This window comes from Sorex araneus, chromosome 1, assembly GCF_027595985.1.
Source record: "Sorex araneus isolate mSorAra2 chromosome 1, mSorAra2.pri, whole genome shotgun sequence".
NCBI lineage: Eukaryota > Metazoa > Chordata > Mammalia > Eulipotyphla > Soricidae > Sorex > Sorex araneus.
Window position 1 is genome coordinate 214,681,886 of NC_073302.1, and position 26,724 is coordinate 214,708,609.

Sequence of the window (26,724 nt, forward strand, 5' to 3'; positions counted from 1 at the left end):
TTATACTTTTAAACTGCCCCTATTTTAAACTTCTGTAAAATGATTCACATAAAGTCAGATTTATATACACTATTACAAACACATAATCAGTTGGAGAGCCTCATAGAGTAAAATACTTTTGCTTATCTGTTATTGCTTGTACAATTTAAGGTATTTTTCCAACTTACAAATTCCTGTATAAGATTGAATAAAATAATCACAGGATTTAACAGTGAATTACTGATATTTGGACGGTTCCAATTTTTATGAGTATTTAAATTTTTTTCCAAGGGGATTTAAGCTTATTTTGTACCACACCCTGGATATTTGTGTGAAACAGTCACAAGTGTTCAGCATCCCCAAACAACTATATAAAGGTTGCAAATTTGAATACATGGTCCTTTAACAGACAGAAGAGATAGCACAGAGGTTGGGTGTTCACCTTTCACATGGCCGACCTGAGTTTGATTCCTCCGCCCCTCTCGGAGAGCCTGGCAACCTACTGAGAGTATGGAGCCTGCACGGCAGAGCCTGGCAAGCTACCCGTGCGTATTGGATATGCCAAAAACAGTAACAATAAGTCTCTCAATGAGAGACGTTACTGTTGCCCGCTCGAACAAATCGATGAGCAACGGGATGACAGTGACAGTGATGGTCCTTTAATAAGAAGAGCAAAGTTGCTTTTGAGAAAGGTTTAAAGAAAGCAGAGTTACAGAGCAGATATATGTCACAACTGTGTAAATTTCCAGCTGGGATTTTATACTTAATATTCAGTTCATTCTTGGTCTTCATTAATCAGTTGATTAGTTGATTCACCTAAGCCTCCATCAAAATTATCAACTGCCTCAGTGTTCATCATTTACGTTTGATTCATTGACACAGAATTATGATCTCTAATGCTATGAAAATTGCCCACGTTGGGGACGGGTCAAAAAGAGAGATGGAACAGTCAGAGATCTTGCCTTGCAAGTAGCCAACCCTGCTTCAATCCCAGGTGCCCTTATCATCCCCTGAACTTGCCTGGACTGAGTCCTGGATACAGATGCAGGAGAAAGCCCTGAGCACCACTGGGTGTGGTGGTGGAGGGCCCCACCCCCACCCCCTGCGCAGTCCTCCCCCCAAAAGAAAACCCCACAAATTAAAAAAAAAAAGCAAAAAGAAACAATGACAGAAAAAAGATAAGGAGGTTGCCTGAATAGCTTAACTTTTTTTTTTTTTTTAATTTGTAGTGTAAACTCAGAAGCCCATTCTTTGTGAATATTCTAGAATATATATCAGAGCTTCCAGAATCAACCTTGGAACTGATATATCTGACTGAGTCATTACATACTACTTGACATATACTCAGTGTTCTTGCTTCTGGCCCAGATGCTAAGAGCACTCTGCCTGTTAAACGAGCGAGATATTAGAATCTCGCTGCTTTCATTGCTGTGACATGTACTGATGCAATATCGCTGACCTGGGTTTTTATTTGGGACATTATAAATTGTGAATTTGGTTCAGTCTCTCATCTCCTTGGAAGGCTTTATCATGAACTCTACACATGATGATCTTGCCGCATACCTGCTAATAAATCCTCTAAATTGTAGCGCTGAGAAAAATGTCACAGCCCTGAAATATCAGTGGCCATGTCCTCACCAAGCTGTGGGTTCAGTTGGTGGAATTTAAGTCTCAGAACAGTAACTAATGTGGTGGCTTGGCGTGAACTTTCAATAACCCTACAGATTCATAAAACCTTATCTTTATCTGAAGCAGAGCTATAAAGAATCACGTTATAATATTGTATATAATCTGAATAATCTTCTAAATTTCCATATGTAGATTATTGAAAGCTAAATGAAAATCAATTCCATTCCTTACAACTAAATTTATTTAATTCTGGCCAACTACATCTATGTAATTTTGTGCACAATATCTTTCACCATATTAAAAAATGTACTTAAAATCTAATTGTCAAGGATTAGTTATGAATAGCAGAAAAAGGATATTCATTTCTTTTGCTTTATATATCTGTTTACAGAGTTAATTGTGGCTGTCACTTTTTTATAAAACAATGAGAGCATGGTAGATCAGAGAATAAAAGGTTTGAAATCTATCTGCCTATGTTCACAAATATAATAAGTATTCTCTGAATTTAAACTGGCAGTCCTAAATCGACAGAAAGTTCAAGAATTGAACTTCATAGGTATTAAGGATTCTTTTGTCCTAATAGTCTGTGTGAAGAAAGAACTTAGCAGAGTTTTATCTGTTTCTATTTTTCCTACCATATATGTCTTGTCTTAATTTGAAATCTATTCATCAGGATAACTGAACCTCAATACAAATTGTCTGTCAGTGCCTACTAATACGATATTTGGGAAACAAATGTGCTGATATGCTTATTCAAAGTCTGTTTTGATTTCCATTTTTCCAATCATATACAACACTATTTGAATAAATACATCAAAACAAAGCATAAGATAACTAATTTCATTGTTTTTATCTTCTACATAAAATTATCAGGCTTTTTGTATGCAGTTTTCTAAGAAATAGATACAAATATAATTATTTTTCCCACAGAGGCAAATGTCTGTCTTAATTGTTTTCTTGGACTATAGCGATAGCACAGACGGTAGGACATTTGCCTTGCACTCGGCCAACCCGGATTCAATTCCTCTGTCCCTCTCAGAGAACCTGGCAAGCTACTGAGAGTATCCCTCCCACAGGTAGAGCTTGGCAAGCTACTCGTGGTATATTCGATATGCCAAAAACAGTAACAACAAGTCTCACAAAGGAGATGTTACTGGTGCCCACTCAAGCAAATCGATGAACAACAGGACAAGAGTGCTGCAGCACTACAGTGCATATTTGTTAAAATTGTCACAAGTTTTATTATGATCTAATATACATTAATTCAATAGCTGATGGAATAGAACTCAGTTTGAAATAAGAATATTGAAAAATATTCTTATACTACCCATTACTAAAAATAAATATATAAATATTCATATATGTAATAAGAAAAGATCAGTTAACTATTTGGTCTTAAGACATGTAAATTCATTTCATTGGCCATAGATCATTTCTATGCTTAAAGGTAAAGTGTTTATTTAATATGACATATTATTCCAATTTTTAATGGTTTATCTGCTATTAAATATTGTACAGGTCTGTACTGAAAATGATCCTCTGAGAAGAGAGCACGCATTGTATGCATGAGACCCTGGTTCAATCCCTGGAACGTTATGTATCTCTTATGTGTAGCTAGGGAAGTTCAGAGTCCTGGGCACTTCTTAGTATGACCCAAAACATACCAAAAAAATCTTCTGGTTGTATCTTTCAATTATTATTAGAACTATCATTTTGAACAAATGAAAATCTGGAGCACCGTTTCTTGACTTCAACACCATATTCCTAGGAGCCTCCACAAGATGAGAATGACGTGGAGGAAGAAGAAAATGCTCAGGCTGTATTACAAAACATGACAATGAGATTAAGTTCCAATAAACTTCTGGACTGTGCATCAGTGGAAAGAAACAGCAGGAACAGAATAAGAAATGACAGACCAGGGGCATTTGTAAACTTTTGCCCACATGGTATTGTTTTGAATTTAATGACACACAATATAACCTCATCACTGCAACCACTTTTGACAGACCTCCAAAAAAACTTCCTTTGAATTTCTGCCCTGAATTTGTAACATTCTGGACTGTCTCTGCTCTGGTTTTTGACAGAATGTAAGACGTATTCAAGTAAATAATCACTTATGCTATCTCTAACTAAAGAAGAAAAATCTGAGTGATAGATTGAATTTTCATTTTATATAAATAACAAATTTATTATGTCTTATGTAGTATTTTATGTTTTTATGCAAAAATTTGTCCATTGTTCATCTACTAAACTCTTACTATATTTATTATATCTGGAAATGTTCATGATTTTAGATACTTTATTTTTTAACTTTGATACATTTAATAATAATTTTATAATAAATTTATAATAATTTATATACCTTAATATAATATAATAAGATATATAAAAATTGAGGGAGTAATGGGTTAGTTTGATAATGTAATTACAGTGAACATACTGCAGAGAAAATAGAGCACTTTGATGAAACATTAAGTTTTATAAAAAAAATTAAGGGACTCATTTCTTTTTTTGTTTGTTTATTTGCTTTTTGGTTACACTCAGCTCTGCTCAGAATTTTCTGCCTGTTCTGTCAAGGGTCGTTCCTGATGGGGTCCAGTTGAATCAGATGGAGTGTTGGGAATTGAAACTGGACCAGTCTTGTACAAAGCAGCACCTTGATATATCTCTCTGGTCCAAAACTTTTTGTAAAAGGAATTTTTTATGAATAATGTATCACAAGCCTTTAATATTCTGATGATTTTTCTCCTCTTCATAGTAAATAACATGAAAATAAATATTTACTTATAAATTCAATGACAGTTGAAAACACCAGAATTTTAAAACTGTAAAAATTAAGAATGCCAGATGTAACCATCTGTATAAATAGAATTTGGGTGAAAAAAATAAATGTTTTCATTGTTAAGTGTACTCTTCCATTGCAAATTAAAATATAATGAGAGTATTTAGAGAAATGAGGGATTAGAGGGAAAGTTGAACAAATGTAAAAGGAACTTACATTGTATGAGTTGGTTTGGGAATGGTCTCTGTTATATAATGCCTGACTAGATGGTTCGCTTCATCTCAGTCTGCTTTCTAGGATTTTATTAGATTCTCTGAGAATGCTTTAGCATCAAATATTCTGTGAGCTTTAGTTGTTTATTAACTTCAAACTAAGATGAATTGAAGAGAACATTGAAGTAAGAATGTGTGTTCTTAGCTTTCTCACTTCCCACCAGTCCTTCTTAGAAATGACAACCATAGCAATGAACGAAAAACACATGTATGATCTCTTTAGTACACTATTTAAAAATCTTTTGAAAGTCCTACCTTTAGCTTTGAGGATAACGATCACGAAATCCCGTTAATCATCGATTTCTTGAGCGGGCTCAGTAAACCTCTCATTTAGTCCTTTCCCTGAGATCTTAGAAGTCTATCTAGACTTGGCCCTCCCAAAGATGTCACACTGGGGGCTCTTTCAGGGTCAGGGGAATGAGATCAAGCTTGTTACTGGATTTAGCATATGAATACACCATGGGAAGCTTGCAAGGCTGTCCCATGTGGGCAGGGAACTCTCAGAAGATTGCCAGTTTCTCCCAGAGGGAGAAGTAGGCTACAAGATATCTTTGCGGCTGCGCGATTCAGAGAGCTTGCTTTTAAGTCTCTCTCTGGATGTTGGCCGTTGATAGGATTATACACACCTGGGTTCCTCTGCCGGATAAAAGCTTTGAGGATAAAATACAAAAATTAATATGGCTGAGTGAACAAGTTTTTCTTCAGCTCATCTATTTTTCCTACTTTTATAATGCCTAATGAATAGCTTGGCCCTATTACTGCCTTTGTAGATTTGTCATCTGCAATCTTCTACTTTTATTTATAGTCCTAGAAGGCAGTCTTCTGAAGTTGCCAAATTCACCAAGAAACAGCCTAAACTGCATAAATTTCCTCTGTGTTTTAGATTGATTATATGACTTTATATTGGAATGACTTCTATAATTATGATTAAAGAGAGGTATCTAGCTAAGAATACAAGTGAAAATGATTGTTACTTTGTAATCAACCTAACAGCTTATCTTGTGTATTAACTTTACCTTTTGACTCATTTACTTTAAGTACAATTCTCTTTTTAAAAAAATTTAAATTGTATATCTAATTATATTGTCTTATCAATTACTTTGGCATTCTTAATTGTAGATCGTTCTCTAACTCAATTTAATAGTCTGGTGCTATATTTGCCAAATCCTGCTCCAAGCAACTTGAAATCTTAATCTTAATTTTAATCTTACTATTCCCTCAAATCAATTTTGTGTCTGGTATATATAGTGGTAATCTAGTTTCAATTTGCATCAGAAATTAATGAATTAATTTTCAAGATACTGATTGCTAAGAGCCAGAGATCGAACAGTGGGTAAGCCTCAAGCCTTGCACTGCACCTGGTTCAGGTTCAATTGCTGACCAGATTTGGTGACCTGATCTCCTCCAGGAGCGATCCCTCAGGACAGAGTAAGCCCTGTAAACAGCCACGAGTGTTTTCCAGCACCACCCCACAGTCCCTAAAATACCAGGTCTCCAGAATTTCTAATTCCTTTTGGTCTCTGCTAATGCCTGAAGATGTACATTTCTCACATGTTTCAAAGTAGGGAATTATATTTTGTTCACTGTGCTCTAAAAAATATCTAAAACTAAGAAGTCAAATGTGACATTCTTTCTTTTCTATAAAACTCACTCATTTATTAAACCTATGTTTCATCACAGAAATTAAATTATGGATACCTGGATTAAATTAAAGAAAAATGTGTCTGCGATCGTTTATAATGTCTTTTGTATGCAAGCCTTCGTAATGCATATAAATAAATGCCTATGATTCACTATTTTATTTATTTTGGTTTTGAGGCCATACCAAGCAGTGCTCCAAACTTACTTATATCACTGTTTATTCTTTATGAACTTATGTGAGGGTTCATTCCAAGAGGGTCTTGGGAACCATATGTGTTGCCAGCACCACTTTAAAACTTATAACTCATTAACTTAAATTTAAAACTGAACTGGCCTTCCTCTTTTAAAACTTTTTTAGGTACAGTGGTTTACAAATACTGTTAAGTCTGAATAAGTCTATCAAAACTGTCTTCTTACTACTGATGACCAGATGATCACATCATCCAATTTTTTATTGACAAAAATATTTGTGCTTAAACTTAGAAAACTAGCATACTTAGAAAATATATAAGGGAAGAAAGTGCCAATTTTCATGTTGTCATATCTTTGAACCATATAGTGTGGAATAAAAAAAGTATATTCATCTCCTTTTCCAGGAAAGGAGAAAGGATTTAGAAAAGGATTCTTGAAGACATCGTACTTATACTGTACCTTAAAAACAGTCATTGCTGGTGCAAGAATGGAGAGAAAGACTATTACAAATAATACTATGTAGTTAATAAGATGAGAATTCACACATACATGTATAATATAAATTAAAATATGGAATTCATATACATATATGGGATATATATACACACATATATGCATGTGTATATGCATCATAAAATACCTTGAGATACTTCAAATTATTGAAGTCATGAAATATCTAAGATTTGTCAGTTGTGTGATTCAGTCAAAAACTCAGACATTTTCATTGCAAATCTTGTTGCTTTATACTGTCCCAAGTTGGAAGTTTGTGCTCAGCACAAAATTCAAGATGGTCTTGTTTAAATTAGAATTTGCTAGCTGCACAGGTTTTCCCTGAATTGCATGATTAGCCTCACTATAAAATCTTTCAAGTGAAAGATGGAATAAGAGGTCTCCCAGGATTATCTGCCAGAATTCCACACATCTTGAGATTTAAGTACTGTGTCATTTATTAATTTAACTTCTTTAACATTTCTATTTTTGTAGAAGAAAATATGATATTTCATGACTTAAACTTATTGTTTCTGAGCTCTTATTTGCATACTTCTAAGAGTATACTTTTTATAGTGTTTTAATTTAGTATTTGATTTTTTTATAATTTTATTGGAAAAATTTAAACTATTTTTCCCATTTAAACATATTACCTTACTAAAACAAATAATTATTAAATGATACAATTAAATTATATCATATTACCATACATACACATGCTATTTTTAAGTTATTCTCTTTTAACACTCTATAGATATGTTTTATAGAATAATATAATAACTATGACTCCATAAGCTTATTAAAAAATTGTGGGGGATAGTGGATCTGTATCCCATCTGGCTGTGCTCAGGGCTTACTTCTAGTTCTGTACTCAAAGAATCTCTCTTGGTTATGCTTGAGAGGAAAATCTGAGTATGCAAGGCAAGGGCCTCAAAGCCCTATACTAGTTCTTAGATTCTTCTTCTTAATAGAGTATCACTGTATATCACTGTCATCCTGTTATTCATCCATTTGCTCAAGTGGGCACCAGTAATGTCTCCATCCATCCCTGTTGCATGCTAATGTAGCCCAATGGTGTATTGGGTGCTCTTTCAGGGTTAGGGGAATGAGGACGGTCGTTGTTACTGTTTTTGGCATATTGAGTATGCCATGGGTAGCTTCCCAGGCTCTGCTATGTGGGTGGGATACTCTCGATAGCTTGCTGGGCTCTCCAAGAGGGACGGAGGCTTTTGGGGTGGCCTCTAATCACCTTTACAGGTGTTCCCAGTCTACCAAATGTAAGCTTTTGGTCAACTGGCATTTTTAATAGAGTAAAAAACTAAATTAAAACACTATAAAAAGTATTTTAGAAGAGACATTTAAATTATAATTTTATGCAATATTAATTAAAACAATCAAGCACCTTTACTTTCAACTTTAATAATCAAGCTTTGTGGAGATAATCTAAAGATTCAAAACAAGTTCACTGTTACTTTTGAGCACAGAAGATAAGACTAGACTGTGGAAACAAGTTAATCCCTCAAATCATTTACTCAGAACTGAAACTGTGCCTCCCTCCTTAGATAGGCTTACTGCCCTTATCTTGTCATCTGACTTACCATAAAGAATACCGGTAAATACCATAAAGAATGTCCGGTAGGACAAAAAAGGGATGGTAGGTTTCTTGGACTTAAAACAAAACAAAATACACCTTGCAATACTTGTGCCATAATTTGAGTGAAATGCAATCTATGGTTTCATCCTACTTATAAATAATGGAATGCAAAAGCAGAAAATGATGCACTCAAAAGACTCCCACAGATTACATGCTAAATTAACAATGACATAGAATTGATGATATTCTCAGGTACCCCCCCCAGATTTTTTTTTTTTTTTTTGCTTTTTGGGTCACACCCGGCGATGCACAGGGGTCACTCCTGGCTCTGCACTCAGGAATCACCCCTGGCGGTGCTCAGGGGACCATATGGGATGCTGGGATTCAAACCTGGGTCGGCCGCGTGCAAGGCAAACGCCCTACCCGCTGTGCTATCGCTCCAGCCCCACCCCCCCAGATTTTATTTTTTACTTTACTCCTTCTTTACCACAATTGTCTTTTCTATTACTTAATTGACATCTTTGTTTTGTTTTGTTTGGGGGTCACACCCAGCGGTGCTCAAGGCTTACCACTTTCTTCGTGCTTAGGGATCACACCTGGTGGGCGTGGAAGACCATGTGTGGGGCTAGGAATTGAACCCAGGTGGACCACATGCAAGGCAGGCACCTACCAGTGTCCTCATGCTCCACTTCTGTTTGGTACCCAAAAGCCAGACCAAGAGCAAGACTGCAGCCATGACAGTCCATAGCTAACACTGACTTTTGATTAGATCTAAGTTTCTGTTTACCAGCAACAGAACTTGCAATTTCTGATAGACTCCCAGTTGAGTGACATGCCCAAAGAAGGAACTGCAAGATCATCTGACTGGTCATGAGGGCTCGCTATGTCCAGTTTTTTTGAACAACCAGAAACTGACTGTTATCAAATGTTGACTAATCGCTGACAACTGTTGCTTGATCACTGTTACCATAGTTCTTGCTCAACCTTGGAAACTATATAAACTGCTTGCACTTGGAGGTCGGGGTCACTATCAAGAGATCACTTTGTGGATGAGATAGTTGACCCCAGTTAACTGGCATGAAACTTCTTTGCACTTGTGTTACTATCTCTCTGACTCTGTGTCCATTCATGCTGTGACCCAAAAACCCGGGTACGACACTTCCAAATACTGTTTCTTTGAAGAGTTATCAGCAGATTAAGAGGAAAAGAGATGAAAAGAGAGAGAGCCAGAGAGCTAGAGAGACAGAGAGACACAGCAAAAGACAGAGAGACAGAGAGAGACAGAGAGGAGAGACACAGAGAGAGAGAGAGAGAGAGAGAGAGAGAGAGAGAGATGATAGAAAGATGAAGGGCTGAAAATAGGAGGAAAATGAAAAGAAAAAGCAGCAATACAAAAATTAAAATGCTCGTGGCCTTTCTTTTCTGAATACCCACTATGACTGTCCCAGCAGAGCAAATTCATATTCCTGGTCTGATTCTAGTTTTGTACGAACGTTTTACCTGACTTTTAGTTTAAAACAATGTTTTAATGACTTTAAATTTCTGGCCTGGAGACTCTCTTCACCTCATGAGTAAATCAACCTTTTCATAAAGGCTTCTTTAGATTTTCCTTATTTCTGAAGCTTCCTCTGAATTTAAGAGATAACAAGAAACTATATTTTTACTTTTGCTTTCTTTAAAATATATATGTAACACTCATAAATTTGCATGTCATCTTTGCAAGGGGCCATGCTAGTCTTCTGTGTATGGTTCCAATTTTAGTATATGTGCTGCCAAAATGCGCACTGAACTTTATACACTTGATTATTTGAATATTTTGTTAATTAACCACTGTTTCATTTGTTCTTAAAGTTATCATCAGCTCTCTTTATAACTGAATTATGTAGGTTATGACGTCATGCAACTACTAACAAGTTTATTTTTAATGACAAGCCAAATATTTGTTGCATAGATGCTTATGAAACTTTAAATTAAATGATTCATAGTTTCACAAAAATCATTCTATGTAAAAAACTAGAGCTCGCCAGGGGCGCGTGCACTTGCGGGCTCTCCAGGCGGCTCTGTCTCACCGCCCATGTTCGGTGCCTGGAACCGCTGTGTATGGGCTGGATCGGGACAGCTGTTGGCCAAGGACAGGCAAAGGAAGAACGAGGACCAAACTGGTTGCTGATTAGTTACCATTTAATCAATCTTCCATCTTTCTCATCTCCTGCACTCCCAGCTCCATCCTCTCTCTGCATCAACTCCAGCCTCTCTCTGGCTTCTCTTTCTCTCCTCCTACTTCTCTCTCCCACCTTGCCCTCTAGGCTACAACCAGCCAGGTAGCAAAATCAACATAAGAAAGCCCTTCCTGAGGGCAGGGCATTCCAAAGCCCTTCCTGACTCTTAAGTTTTTTTTTTTCTTTTCTTTTCCTTGGTCCAAACACTTATTAACATCTTCATTCTAGTTATTTTTGTATGGACATAGCAAGAAATACATTGAGGCTTGCAAGGCAGCTCTCCTGACAACATCTTGCCACAGGCTCAGACCACAGCACTCAGGCCAGATTAATCACTCCTCACCCTAGCAGGGTTCAAATCTAGTTATCACTGTTTGGATCATGACATTTGTCCATGATCAAGCTCTTAACTTATAGTTAAGCATTAGACACTTCGGCCAGGCCCATCTCAATGCCATGGTAGCACACAACTCACCGCTTGCCCTGGGTCCGTCTCCTCCTTCGTTGGGACCCTGCTTTTGGGGGTGCTAGGAAGTAAGGGCAGCTGAGGCTTAGGTTGAGAGAACAGATGCCCAGGAGGAAAATATCACGTAGAGTCAAATGACTCCCAGGTTACAAAAGCATAACATTTGCTAAGTCTTCCTGTGTCCATACAAAAAGGACATTGCTCTGAATTAACTATGCAAAGGACTTAAGGAGAAGAGAAAAACAGTATTTACAAGTCAACAGAACACTAAGAAAGAAGCTACAAATAAAAAAAGAAAAATAGGAGCACTGTAACGGGAGTAACCCAATAAACCTAAACTACCCGAGGCTATGTTATCCTACAATTATTGATATAACAACACAATATTTTGCATGTAACAGAATCTCAAAGATCATTTTGAGACTTACTTTACTTTTAATTTTTTTAAGATTTAAATATTGTCCATTGTAGGGGATATATAGGCCAACACTTAAACATTGTATAATAGTAAATTTATTTTATGAATTGTATTTACTCATAATAAATCACATGTACCTATATTCATCACATTTTATTTATGAATAAAATTATTATAAAAGGAAACAATTTTTTTATTTAGTATGACAAAATGAATATAAAAGCTAAAATCCAACTTCTGAAAAGATCACTATTTTATACTGATCAGATGCGAATAGGAAGTAGGAGAAGAAATTCTGGGAATTATACTTGACCTTATTTAGATAAAAATACAAGTTACCAGCACAAACAAAATTTAATATGGGTTTTGAGAAACATGGAGAATGCTAGTATGACTAACTGTATAACTAATGAATTTCACTTCATTTGCTCTTTACCTTGATTACATTCCATATTTAACACAAAACTCACTATAGTTGTTGGAGTTTCCACCCAAGAGAGACAGACCTACTACCAAGGAAGCATTAGTTTTCCATTGCTGGGAATGGAACCCCACTGCTACAAGTACATAACTATTCTTCTTCTTTTTTTTTTTTTCCTTTTTCCTTTTCCCTTTTTTTTTTTTTTCACCCTCATCCCCCATCTTGCACCTCATAGTATGGTGTATGCCACGCCGCAATGGCCGGCATGGAGCTTTTGCTTAGTTCACAGTCCAGAGAGGTGGCTGCTACATTAATAACCTTCAATATTTCAACAAAAACTTACCGTTATTATTTGGAGTTTCCCCCCCCCAAGTCAGACCTGTTCAAAAGGAACCATTTCACATAGCTGACAATTATAGATGTTAAAGTCGCACGGACGCTGCCTCGTCTGCGTGGTTTTGGATTTCTGTATAAAGTCCAGGGAAAATTCTACCAGAAATTGCATATCCCAGTTTGCAGTCCCAGTGCATTGTTATTAGAAGCTGCGCTGGATGCCTGAAAGTGTTAGGTCTCTGGAATCAAAGTCTTTAGGCGCAGAGGGTCAAAAGATATTCCTTTCATTGGCAACCTGCTACAATTTTGGATTGTCTTCTACTTCATAAAACTCATCTTGGATCTTCCAACTGCAATACAAACCCATATTGTTTACTTTTCAAAAGATTAGTTACATTTACTTGAAAAGTAATTACTATGTCACCAGTTCACATATTCTTCTGGACAGAGCTTGCTTTAATCCTTTGACTATCTTAAAGGTCACCTTTTCCCAATATTTGCGGCCTTCCCTCAATGTCAAGGTTCCACACTTTTATTATAAGTAGAGATATATCTAAGTGATGATCGAGAGTTCAGAATCTAGTGGATGGATCAGAAGATAATTGGTGTCAAGCTATTGCTTTCCAGGAAGGCAATAGCTTGTCTTTTGTTTCTGTGACCAATTTTACCATTCAGCTGACAAGGTTCACACTGATTCCGGTCAAGACTGTGGTCTATATTTTTCTTCAACAATAAAAACATCACATTTATTATGAGTTTTAAATGCCACCAAATAATTAGAATATTGTTATAACATTTACTCCAGCAATTTTAATTTGGTTACCTGGCAAGAAAAGTTAATGTGCTAGGGAAAGATTAGTTTTGAATTCGAAAATGAAAATTATGAGGATTTTAGATTTTTCAAAAGCAGGCTGGAAGGAGTCTATATAGTCATATGTTCAGGTTTTTTAACACCTATATGTGTGTATATATGTTTATGTATATTACATATAAGTTTATATACATACAAATATGCACACATATAAATATATATGCATACACACATGTCTAGATATACACCCTTATGCATGTTATGTTCCTTTGAGGTCTCCATGTCAATAAGGAGTAAATATGTTTAACCTTTTCAATGTATCTTAATTTTTGAAACTATGGGGCAGTTACTGTTGAAATTCTCACTTTGCAGGGCTGGAGCAATAGCACAGGTGGTAGGGCATTTGCCTTGCATGCAGCCGACCCAGGTTCGATTCCTAGCATCCCATATGGTCTCCTGAGCACCATCAGGGGTAATTTCTGAGTGCAGAGCCAGGTGTGACCCAAAAAGAAAAAATAAAAGATTCTCACTTTGCTCACAATGAATCTACAGACCAGTAACTAGCTACCTTCCGAAACTTTGTAATAAGTCTATATTGATATCAGGAGGCAGGCTGAGTCCCCCTCTATTCAACTGGTTATTCCATCACAGCAGAAAATGTTCCTGAAAGCACTGGGAAAATAGTCATTGAATTCAGTGACTAATGAATTCATTTGCTACTTAACTTCTTTTTCTTAGCCAACCCATAAAATGACCCTGGTAACAAGCAACTTTCCTGGTATCTGTAGTCTGTGGTGGACACTTTTGTTGCCTTAATTGTTACATTGTCTGTAAATCAAAGTAATTTAAAGAGGATAAATCTTCCAGCAGGGCCTCGGCTTAGAACAGTGCCACAAGAAGAGCACAAATGTGCCATACTCTAGAAATAGACCATTGCTTTGGCACAGCAAATTAATAATCCTCAGGTATCTATTTATAATTTCCCAGACATTTCAGATCAGCATTCCCCCCCTCCCGCTTTTGCCACATTCTTTTGTCACATTTTTCATATCTTTTTCAATAAATTGATCCTAAGTTTGTCTTTTCACTGTAAGGTTAACAATGTTCTCCTCTTATCCTCTAATTGCATTTGGCGATCACTCTTCTACCGAGTGATTTATTTAACTTCTATTAGACCTGAACCGGAGTTGACTTCATTGAGGTAAAACAGACTTGCTACAAAATGGACCTTGTCATTTTAATCTCGCAAAGGACAGTTTTATTATCTGCTGTTTCATTTTGTGGTGAGTGCCACTAACTTTGTGTTCCAAGGGGCTTTGTTTGTCCTTCCCATATGAGGTGAGAGCTGTGATGTCCTGGCTCTCTATTTTCTCTCTGCCCTTTTCTCGTGCCAACCCTGATTGTGCATCCAAATTAAATAGGTTAATTAAGTTTGTGCTACCCAAAATATAGCCATCTAAGGTGAAAGTCTTTACTAGGAATGCAGACATTTTCCTGTACGGAAATTTGTAATTTAGATCACCATAAAAGTACTCCAATTTCTCATTGTGTTTTACTTTTCTTATATATATACTCATGTTTTATTTTTATTGTATGTGGATATACACAAACTCATGAGATTGGGGAAATTTGTACAATCCTTTTCAGTTTGAAAATCTCTTCTAATCACTTTTACAGGCAAAACTCCTGTAACAACACTTTCAGGTTGGGAAGACTGTGCTGTTTCTCTTGCTTTTGAGACTATTAAATAGACTCAGTGAAATGAATTATCTAGGGTCACATAAAAGGAAGAGTGGAAATTCTGTTGTGACTTTAAATCCTTTTTTCTTGCACTGTCAACATGTCAGCAAATTATAGTGCTTCAAACATTTTCTGGGGTCTGTGCTGCTATCAGAGAGATGTCTTTCGCTGTCTAAATTCAAAACAGTTTTTGAACACTAATCCAGCTAATGAAAGCATAAGATCATTGAACCGTTCTTAATCCTATCCCAAATCCACTGAAGGGGCACTCGTCTCAAGATAGTTTCTTGTTTCTATGCTGCTGTTTCGTATGCAGACATGTTATCTTTTATTGTCTTAGCGGTGGTAGGCTATGTATGACAACTGTCTGTGGAATATAAGCCTTCATAATGCCATTTTATGGGATAGCTTCCTTGGGAGAAAGTTAAATGCAATTGGTGATTAGAATTATAGCCTTGACTCTAAGAGTTGAATGTGAGTTTTAAGTGTTTTGGGAGCATCCCTAATTTAAAGGCAGCTTTATTGTGTTTTAAAATAGATTCTACAGTCCACTAATCTAATATATGAACTACATACCCTACAATAAAAATAAAATGAATATTCAGGGTAGTATTTAATTTTTTTAAAGTTAATTACTGCTTATTCACTCCTTTTTATAACTCTATTATCAAACTATGTATATCAATGTTGGGACAACTAGAAGGTCATATCATAAACTTTAGAGCATGGCATTGGGTATATATTTTTTGAAATAGATGCATTAGATCTTGGTATAATATGTTTAATGAGATAATTATTATTGCTGGTGCTTTAAAAATGGAACTGAAATTATTGCAGAGGACTCTAATGTTCTCAATAGAAAGAAAAGACAGAAAAGACAAATTGAGAGTTAATAAATAATAGAAAATATACCTCATTGCAAAAGTTTATATATCATGTTTGACTCAGTGGGCATGTAGTAAACTAAATTTAGCTCTATTTATAGCAAAGAATTTAACAACATCTATTGGGAACATATGTCAAGATCTGGGAATAAAGAGACAAACAAAGTAGGTTGTCATCCCTCACTGTGAATTAAAAAAATACTCATTCTGATATAACCTGTTCTGTGAAAGGAATGAAGCAGCAGAGTGGAGCGATAGCACAGTGACTAGGGCATTTGCCATGCACGTGGCCAACCTGGTTTCTATTCCCAGTATCCCATATGGTGTCCTGAGTACCGCCAGGAGTAATTCCTGAGTGCAGAGCCAGGAGTAACTCAAAAAGTTACAGCATTGCCAGATGTGACCCAAAAAGCTAAAGGAGAAGAAGAAGAAGGAAGAAGAAGAAGAAGAAGAAGAAGAAGAAGAAGAAGAAGAAGAAGAAGAAGAAGAAGAAGAAGAAGAAGAAGAAGAAGAAGAAGAAGAAGAAGAAGAAGAAGAAGAAGAAGAAGAAGAAGAAGAAGAAGAAGAAGAAGAAGAAGAAGAAGAAGATGAAAATGAAGAAGAAGATGAAAATGAAGAAGAAGAAGATAAAAAAGAAGAAGAAGAAGAAGAAGAGGAAGAGGAAGAGGAAGAGGAAGAGGAAGAGGAAGAAGAAGAAGAAAAGAAACATACCACTGCATATGCAAATGCACCATTTTATCTGCAAATATATTATTTTTCAAACAATACCATATATGGTGAAATGTCACATAGATACGGGCACTTACCTTGCACATAACTGATTGTGTTTCAATCTATGACATTGTATGTGGTTCCAAGGTCACAGAGTGAGCACAGAGCCAGGAATAAGCCCTGAGCACTGCCTGGGTATGATTCAAAGTATCTAATCCACCCCCCAAATTAAAGATATATAAAAATCTAAAAATAGAAAAGCACCATAAATATTAATAGTTATACTAAGAACTTAGTACTTGTAATTATCATATTACTGAAAATAGATTTTGTTTGTTTATTTTAACCCAGTGGTTCTCAGGGATTGCTCCTGACTTTGCACTCACAGATCATTCAGGCAGGTTCAGGGGATGGCATAAGTATTGGGTATCGAACTCTGATCTGCCAGTTACAAAGCAAAGGCCCTGCACACTGAACTGTTGCTTAAGGTCCTAATATTTGGATTTTATTCATGTTTTCAATTGATATATATGCATATATAAAATTAAAATTATGGTGACCATCAGCAACTTTCTAAGGAAACAAGTATATTTTTAAAAAGTTATTCTCACATTAGGAGGTAGGATATTGGAGAATAACATGAATTATTCTTTGACTTTAATTATTCAAACAAAATTCAAATAAATTATTATAAATCATTAAAATGTTTAGTTTATAATTTACTTTGGTTCTAGCTTCTGTTACTGTGTTATCACTTTCGAGGTAACTACTTTTACATGTTTTCAGAGCTGGGAAGCACAGGTATATTTTCTTTCTCTCATTTCATTCATCTACCCTGAGTGTAGATGCCCATGGTAAATCTTTAATATAAATTTAGTGTGACACAATACCCATCGGATAAGGGGTTGATATCAATGGTATATAAAGCACTGGTTAAACTCTACAAGAAGAAAACATCCAACCCCATCAGAAAATGGGACAATGAAATGAATAAAAACTTTACCAAGGAAGAGATACAAATGGCCAAAAGGCACATGAAAAAGTGCTCTACATCACTAATCATCAGGGAGATGCAGATCAAAACAACCATGAGATACCACCTCACACCACAGAGACTAGCATACATCCAAAAGAACAAAAGCAACCACTGTTGGAGAGGATGTGGGGAGAAAGGGACCCTTCTACACTGCTGGTGGGAATGCCGACTAGTTCAGCCCTTTTGGAAAACAATATGGACGATTCTCAAAAAACTAGTGGTTGAACTCCCATTTGACCCAGCAATACCACTGCTGGGAATATATCCCAGAGAAGCAAAAAAGTATAGTCGAAATGACATCTGCACTCCTATGTTCATCACAGAGTTATTTACAATAGCCAGAATGTGGAAAAAACCCAAATGCCCTAGAACAGATGACTGGTTAAAGAAACTTTGGTATATCTATACAATGGAATACTATGTAGCTGTTAGACAAATGAGGTCATGAACTTTGCATATAAGTGGATCGGCATGGAAAGTATCATGCTACGTGAAATGAGTCAGAAAGAGAGAGACAGACATAGAAAGATTGCACTCATCTGTGGAATATAGAATAACAGAGTAGGAGACTAACACCCAAGAATAGTAGAAATAAGTACCAGGAGGTTGACTCCATGGCTTAGAAGGTGGGCTCACATTCTGGGAAAAAGGCAGCTCAGATAGAGAAGGGAATATCAAGTAAGATGTTGGAGGCCACAGGGGAGAAGGGTGAAGCGTGCTGAATGTAGACTAGAGACTGAATACAATGACCACTCAACACCTTTATTGCAAATCACAACACTTAATTAGAGCGAGAGAACAAAAGAGAAGACCCTGCCACAGTGGCTGGGGTGGGGGTGGGTGGGTGGGGATTAGATTGGGGAGGTGGGAGGGATGCTGGGTTCATTGGTGGTGGAGAATGGGCACTAGTGAAGGGATGGGTCCTCGAACTTTGTATGAGGGAAACATGAGCACGAAAATGTATAAATCTGTAACTGTACTCTCACTGTGACTCACTAATAAATAAATAAATAAAAATAAAAAATAATAAAAAACACAAAAATTATTTGTCCTGGGAGTTCTGTTGCATCTTATAACATTTACTGCAACCCTATATTAAATTTCTACATTTGTGGTTGTTTGAATTTTAAGTAGTAAGAACAGGCTTAAATCATGTAGCATGCTCTACACATATTGCTCGATGGATGGACCACTGTAGATCACTGTTTAGATTTATTTCATAGAGCATTTTGTTTGAGTGAGAAATGAAAATATTTTGTTTCAAAAAATAAACAAATAAATAAATACATTTAGTGTGACATAGTATATTAAAGAATAAGTAAAAGAAATAGTAAAACATGGCACAAGAAAGATGTTGCTTGCCACATATTTTAATTTTTTGTTTAGAAAATTGCAAACTATGCAAGGAAAATAATGTATTTCTGTATTTATCTTAAAAGTTTTTAATTGGCAAACTACCGTACACAAGAACATAATAAATTGAAAATGACAACTGATATAATTACTTGAAATCAAATAGATTTTGTGTTTATTTAATTTGAGTAGTACCTGGAAAAAAAGAAGTGAGGTTTAGGTTACTATTCAATAGAATTCTCGTATTAGAAATTTAATTAGGAACCTGTTTAAAACTTCTTGTTAACATTGTTGCCACTGTTTTGATTCTATCTAGTCTGGCTTCTTCTTTCTCTGCCCTGTTCTTCCACTATGCTCTCTTTTGTCTAGCAAATACTACCTCATTATTATTTAATGTTTGCTTTAAATATCTATATCTATCTATCTACCTATGTGTAATATCTCTCAGTTATTTCCTGGTCTTATCCTTGCATCATCAACTAATCCACCATTCCAGTTTGTACAATTTCCTTTGCCTTTGTGTGGCCTGTGTCTACAGGATCTTGGCTGAAACATTAGTGGTTGACCAAATGGCTTCCCTGTGAAAATGAGAAGATGATATTTAACACCATTAAATTGTACTTGGTAGAACAACATCATGATTTTTATTTTCTTCCATTTAATGTCTCCTCTTTAGTGAACACCAAGTAGTAATAGGTAGGATCTGTCTTATACCATGACCAAGAAAATGACAAATAGGCAGCAAAATGAGAACATATTGGGTGAGTTCTAATTATCAATCTCCTTAATTTTCTCCTTAATTTTAATTAAGGACTGGAAGGATAGCACAGCGGGTAGGGCGTTTGCCTTACACATGGCCGACCATGGTTCGATTCTTCTATCCCTCTCGAGAGCCTGGCAAGCTACCAAGAGTATCTCGCCCACACGGCAGAGCCTGGCAAGCTACCCACGTCGTATTTAACATGCCAAAAACCAGTAACAAGTCTCACAATGGAGACGTTACTGGTGCCCGCTCGAGCAAATCGATGAGCTAGAAATGACAATGATACAGTGACAGTGACAGTGAATTTTAATTTTTAAAATATAGGAAAAACTTTCATTTGTAGATAGATATATTTTATAGAAGACAACTAGTTGCTAGTAGATACTTAACAAGTGTAGGGTAAAAAAAGCTTTCAACCATGTGTGTTTTTAGCTGATCAAAAAATTAAAATTAATGTAGGATAGATTAACAGAACAAAACAAAAGTGTTATTGCTACTTATGGAGGTTTAACAGATATGGAGATATAGTGCCTAGATAAATCATCAGAGCTTGTATATTTACGTGTGCATGTAAATATACATTTTTACTAATTAGAATTTCTAACACAATCTGGTGATAACACCATGATGCATTCTTCATGTTCAAATAGTGGTGGTTTCTTTTCACATGGGAACACTGGGAACAAATTTCCTGTCTCAAAGTACAATGGAGTATTTTATTTATTTATTTATTTATTGAATCACTGTGAGATACAGTTACAAGCTTTTATGTTTGAGTTCAATCATACAATGATCAAACACTCATCCCTCCACCAGTGCACATTCCCCACCACCAATGTTCCCAGTATACCCCCCTTTCCTACCCTCCCCCTGCCTCTATGGCAGAAATTTCCCCCATACATTCTCTGTACTTTTTGGCAGTATGTTTGCAATACAGATACTGAGAGGTTATAATGTTCGGTCCTTTATTGACTTTCAGCACACATCTCCCATCTCGAACGGTCCCTCCAGCCATCATTGTCTTAGTGATCCCTTCTCTATTCCAGCTGCCTTCTCCCCCTACTCATGTGACAGTCTTCCAACTATGGGGCAGTCCTCCTGGCTCTTGTATCTACTGTGACAATGGACTATTTTAATATTGTTTTAGCACTGATGTTTTCAAAAGTCACATCAGTTTAATCAGTATACTCGGTGGCCTATTGTGAGGTCACCTGTTCTAAGTTATATACCTATTCCTGAGGCTTCATAATTTCTCATCTACTCTGAGATGAGAAATTTCTCCTAATAATAGGTTTACTAAAAGATAAAATGCAAAAATACCCACCTCAGCATCCAATTTCAATCCCTTCAGATTAAATTGGACATTAAAATAATAGAATTTACATAATCTGCATACTTCCCTGCCTGAAATTAGTTCAGGTTCTATTCAATAGCTGTTTGCATAATTTTGTGAAAAGAATGTGTTTTTCTTGATATTACAGTTATTTTTAGCTTCTTTCTCTCAAACTTCTGTCATAGAAATTATTTCTAATTACCTTGATTTTTTTGTTTCTTCTCAAACTAGACTGAGTGCTACTACTCATTCTCTATTAACCAATTTGTCTGTTTTTCATACATGACCCAATAATGTGATACTGCTGCTTTATCAATTCAATTCATTTTCTGTTATCACACACATGGTTCCCATTTAAAAATATAAGGTTACAGGCTGGAGAAATAGCTTAATTGACTGAGCACATGCCTTGCTTGCCAGAGGCCTGACTTAATCATCAATACCAGGTTGTGCCTGAGCACTGTGAGGGGTGTGACCCCTGAACACAGAGAGGAGAGTAGACCCTCAAGAAATGCTGGTGTAACCCAAAATCCAAAATAGAAAAAAAACCCTTCACATATATGTATTAATTAGGTAGAAATTCCAAACAGTAGAATTACGTACAACAAAATTCTTTAGTCCCTATTTTCTCCTCTCCAACTATCACTCTTGTTTAAACATATATCATTTTGACAACTAAAAGAAATATTTTTTTCAGGCATCTTTACACATATTTACATACATATGTTATACAATGCATATGTATGCAATAGATACATAACAATTTGCACAAATATGTATATTGCTCTGTGACAAATTTGCTTTTCTTTTTGTCATGTTCATGATTAGTAGTTGCAAATGCATGTATGTCATCTACCATGCTCTTTCAACACTTTCAAAATATTCCACAACAGAGGGAAAATTAATGTTTAAATTACTTTCCTACTATGAAATCTTTAGTAGGCTTACCTTTTTAAAAATTTTTATTACTTTTAATTTGCATGGTCTTCCAAGAAGAGCTATAGTTGCCCAGGGCCCATTCTGGTGATTCTCAGTTAATCTGGGTCTTGGTTCAGTGCAAGAACCAAAGGATGTCGTGTTGCCAGTCCCCTTCTATACTTGGGATCACCTCATCCACCGAGGCGATAACTGATGGCACTTGGAGCTGTAGCTCTCAATGATTGAGAGACCATATGCTAACAGAGATAAAACTGGGATCAACAGCATGCAGAGTATGTGCCTTAATGTGTGAGGGCCCTATCTGGGCCCCTCACATTATTTTTAAACTGTTCAGATGTCACCGAATCACTGTCATCACTTGTAAAAACTAAGGCACATGTGCACTCGCGGGTTCTCCGGGCGGCTCTGTCTCATAGCCGCATTCAGTGCTCTGGAACTTCTGTGTATAGGTTGGATCTGGACGGCTGTTGGCCAAGGGCAGGTGACTGAAGGAAGAACGAGGACCAAGCTGGTTGCTGATTAGTTACCATTTATTCAATCTTCCATCTTTCTCATCTCCCACACTCCTCTCTCTGTCCTCTCTCTTGACCTAGTGCCACATGGATTCTCCCTCTTCACTAGTCTCTCCCCCTACTTGTCTCTCTTCACCTTGCCCTCTAGGCTACACACAGCCAGGTAGAAAAATCAAAATCAACATAAGAAAGCCCTTCCTGAGGGCTTGGCATTCTAAAGTCCTTCCTGACTGCCAGCAGGTAAAATACCTCTTAAGGGGTTTTTCTCCTTTCCTTAGTCCAAACACTCATTAACATCTTAATACTAGTTATTTTTGGACTTAACAAGAAATACATTGGGGCTTGCAAGGCAGCTCTCCTGGAAACATCTTGCCACAGACTCAGACTACAGCACTCAGGCCAGATTAATCATTCCTAGCCCTAGCAGGGTCCAAATCTAGTTATTACATTTTGGATCATGACAGCATTTGTCCATGACCAAGCTTTTAACTTATAGTTAAGCATTAGGCACTTTGGCCAGGCCCATCTCGATTCCAGGGTAGCACACAACTCACCGATTGCCCTGGGTCCGTCTCGTCCCTCATTTGGACCCTGCTTTTGGGGTGCTAGGAAGTAAGGGCAGCTGAGGCTTAGGTCGAGAGAACGGATGTCCAGGAGGAAAATATCACATAGAGTCAAATGACTCCCGGGTTACAAAAGAATAGCATTTGCTAAGTCTTCCTGTGTCCATACAAGAGGACATTGCTCTGAATAAACTATGCAAAGGACTCAAGGAGAAGAGAAAAACAATATTTACAAGTCAACAGAACACTAAGAAAAAAGCTACAAATAAACACAGAGGAATGGGAGCACTGTGATGGGAGTAACACAGTAAACCTAAACTACCTGAGGCTATGTTATCCTACAATCACTGTTATCCCTTGTTCATTGATTTGCTCAAGCGGGTGCCAGTAACATCTTCATTTGTCCCTGTTGCATGCTAGTGTAGCCCGATGGCATCTGCTCTCTCCATAAACACGAAGAGCACATTGTTGTTAGTGTTTTTTGCATATCAGATATGTCACGGGTAGCTTGTCAGGTTCTGCCATGTGGGGAAAAATAAAATAAAATAAAATAAATGCAAAATAAAAGAAAAATTAAGAGTTTGTGTGCCGTGAATGCGGCCATGCTTTCCAGGAAAAATCATGCCTCTCTCTTCCCAGAGCTTTGTCTTATAGTCTCTGGATTTTGGTGGTTGATGAGATTACATGGCTCCAGGGCAGTTTGTGGGTGTGGCTTTCAAGCTACTGGAAAATGGGGGATCTTTGTGGAGGAGGCCCACCCAGTCCCGATCTGAGCAGGCTTGGAGATCTCAGCCCCGGGTCCCACAAACCTGGGTTCCTCTACTGGTTCCTTCATGAGTGAGGCTTGTCTGAGACTGAGCATGGCTGTGGCTAGGTTCTGGAGGTTTTCAGCTGTCAGGGTTCTGCTCGGGGCAGGGAGGGAAACTCAGCCCGCCTCTCTGAGGGGGGGCCGGTAAAGACAAACTGTTCAGATGATAAAATAAAAATTCTTAAATGCCAATATTTTTGTGACATGAAACAGTTTCTCAAAATTAAATTTAGTGGAATTTCTGTATAAAAAAAAAGTTCTACAATTCGAATTCTGATTTCCTTAGAAGAAATTCCAACTTCCTTCTAAGTAGTTCTTTATTTTAATTCATACACTTAACCCAGTTTTCTGCATATGGTATTATTTAATAAATATATGGTTTATCAGAATTTTTATTAAAATTTTTTATCCTTTTAATTTCAAATTTTTTAAATTTTTACTAAAGCTGAGATCAGTTGTTTTTATACACTGAATCATTAGGCTATGAAATATCTAATAAAATTTATGTTTATGACTTTTACTGTAAAAATCTAAGGCATGCCGAGGGGCGTGTGCACTCGCAGGCTCTCTGAGCTGCTCTGTCTCACCGCCCACATTCAGTGGTCTGGAACCACTGTGTGTGCTGTCGGTCAAGGGCAGGCGATGGAAGGAAGAAGCCCAAACTGGTTGTTCTATCAGTTTATTTCATTCTCTCTCTCTGCTTCTCTCCCGGCTCTGGATCTCTCTCTGGATTCGTGGATCTGGCCCCCCAACCCACTCTTAAAGCCTAGTTAAATCCCCCCAGCATGAGGGGGTTGGAGCGTACACATAGGCGTGGTCACTATCAATAGGGGTGAGACTCCTTTCCCACAGGGGATGCTTCTCCTAGGACTGATTCTCTTTCAGCAGGAGGATCCACCCAAGGGTGGAGTCCCATGAGTGTGTTTCTTCTCTCCTCATCCAGCAAACTTATAAGCATTCCTAATATTAATCATTTTGTATGGACACAATAAGAGATGCATTAAAGCTTATAGAATTGCTTTCCTGGGGCCATCTCGATCTCAGACTTCATTTCTCAGGCCAGATCAGGCTTTCCTATCCCTAGCAGGGTTCTAGTCTCGTCATTACTTTTGGATCGTGACAGCATTTGTCTATGATCAAGCTCTTAACTTATAGTTAAGAATTAGCCACTTTTGCCAGGCCCATCTCAATGCCAGGGTAGCACATAACTCACCGCTTGCCCTGGATCAGTCCTGTCCCTCGTCAGGACCCTGCTTTTGGGGTGTTAGGAACTGAGGGCAACTGAGGCTTAAGTCAAGAAAGCAGATGCTCGGGAGGGAATAATATTCAAAGCCAATTAAGTCCCAAGTTACAAAAGCATAATATTGTCTTCTTGTGTCTATACAAAAAGGACATTGCTTTAAAGTAAATTATTCAAAAGGCATAAAGAGAGGAGAAAGGCAATATTATAATATTCAGTGCCCTAGGAAGGTCTGACCTTACAAATTAGCAAAGTCAGATTAGGGAAAGCTGATTAACTGTTTTGGGGAAGAGAGCATAGAGGAGTGATTACAGCTAAACAAAGGGATGAGGGATGGGAGTGACTCAGGAATACCTTTGTGGGTGTGACTGGGGTAAGCCTAAACTCCGGGAAAAACCGGGATGAGCTCCTTGAGGCAAGAGGGTGGAAAGGACAAAGTAATGCCATCCTACATTTTACTATATTGTTTTATTAGCTTAATAAATCTGTTTACATTAGATATTAGTTCTCTTTTTTTCCTTTTTTTTGGGTCACACTCAGTGATGCTCAGGGGTTACTCTTAGCTCTGCACTTAGGAATTACTCTAGGCAGTGCTGGGGGACCATATGGGATGCTGGGGATTGAACCCAGGTTGGTTGCGTGCAAGGCAAATGCTCTACCCGCCACTGGCTCTAGCCCCAGATATTAGTTCTTTAAACATATTGTAAATTTAGTGGTGAGTCCAATTGAAAACCAATAATACTTATTGTTAAATTTGATATATCTTAATATAAGTAGATATTAGACACCATTACTACAAGTTCTATACCCAGTATAGTCACAACAAATAAATACTAATATAGATTTTTAGTTAATGATAGACTACAATGGGGATATTAAGACATTTATAGATGGCAGGAATCTTCCATAGGATCACAGACAAGATTGATATACTTAGCTCTGGCTCAACTTTGGCTTATCAGGTGGGTTATCAGTCTTAAATTTTTCTGATTCCAGAGGATGAAATGGGCATAAATAAATTCATTCGAACCTATTTTGTGATTCATATATGAGTTCATTGTTTTACACATTCATTAACCCAAATATGTATTTACCTTCGCTCATTCATCTATGTATTTCTGTGTTAATCCACAGAGAAAGATGTGTTACGTTAAAATATTTTCAAAGGCTTCTGTCAGGAAGTCCTGTCCAAAATGTTACTCGACAGAGCTGCAGGCAAAAGCCAAGTAAAACATTTGGACATATTCCATTTGTCAAATCACTTGTTTTGCATATTTTTAAATTTTTAATTCAATCTTCATTTAATAAAACATCTTTCACATACATATTTATGAGCACATGAAATTATGCAGATTTTTTATGTTGATGTAAACATTTTAAAATGAATAGAGTACTGGGTTTCTCAGGAGGAAAAACTATGTGTAATAGTCAAGCAAAATACAGGTCACTCGATTTTTGTAGCTCACCATTTCTCTCATTCCCAATTAGCATATGTGTTTTATTTCAGAAAGCCTTTATTCATTCACTTCCCAGATTCTTAGCAGCTCTACAAATTTTCTGCCCCTGGCCATAGAGGTATGGATTGTAATTGAGATT

The 26,724-nt window shown here is 36.9% G+C and overlaps 1 protein-coding gene and 1 non-coding gene across 2 annotated transcripts in view; one reads left to right on the forward strand and one right to left on the reverse strand.

Annotated features, from left to right (window-relative positions):
• The window catches only part of LRP1B (LDL receptor related protein 1B), a 1,943,003-nt gene that overhangs the window by 494,884 nt on the left and 1,421,395 nt on the right, over nucleotides 1-26,724 (forward strand). The gene's annotated exons all lie outside the window — the stretch shown is intronic.
• LOC129401394 (U6 spliceosomal RNA) lies at nucleotides 10,258-10,363 on the reverse strand. Its single transcript, XR_008628312.1, has one exon. It is a non-coding gene; the product is annotated as a U6 spliceosomal RNA (small nuclear RNA).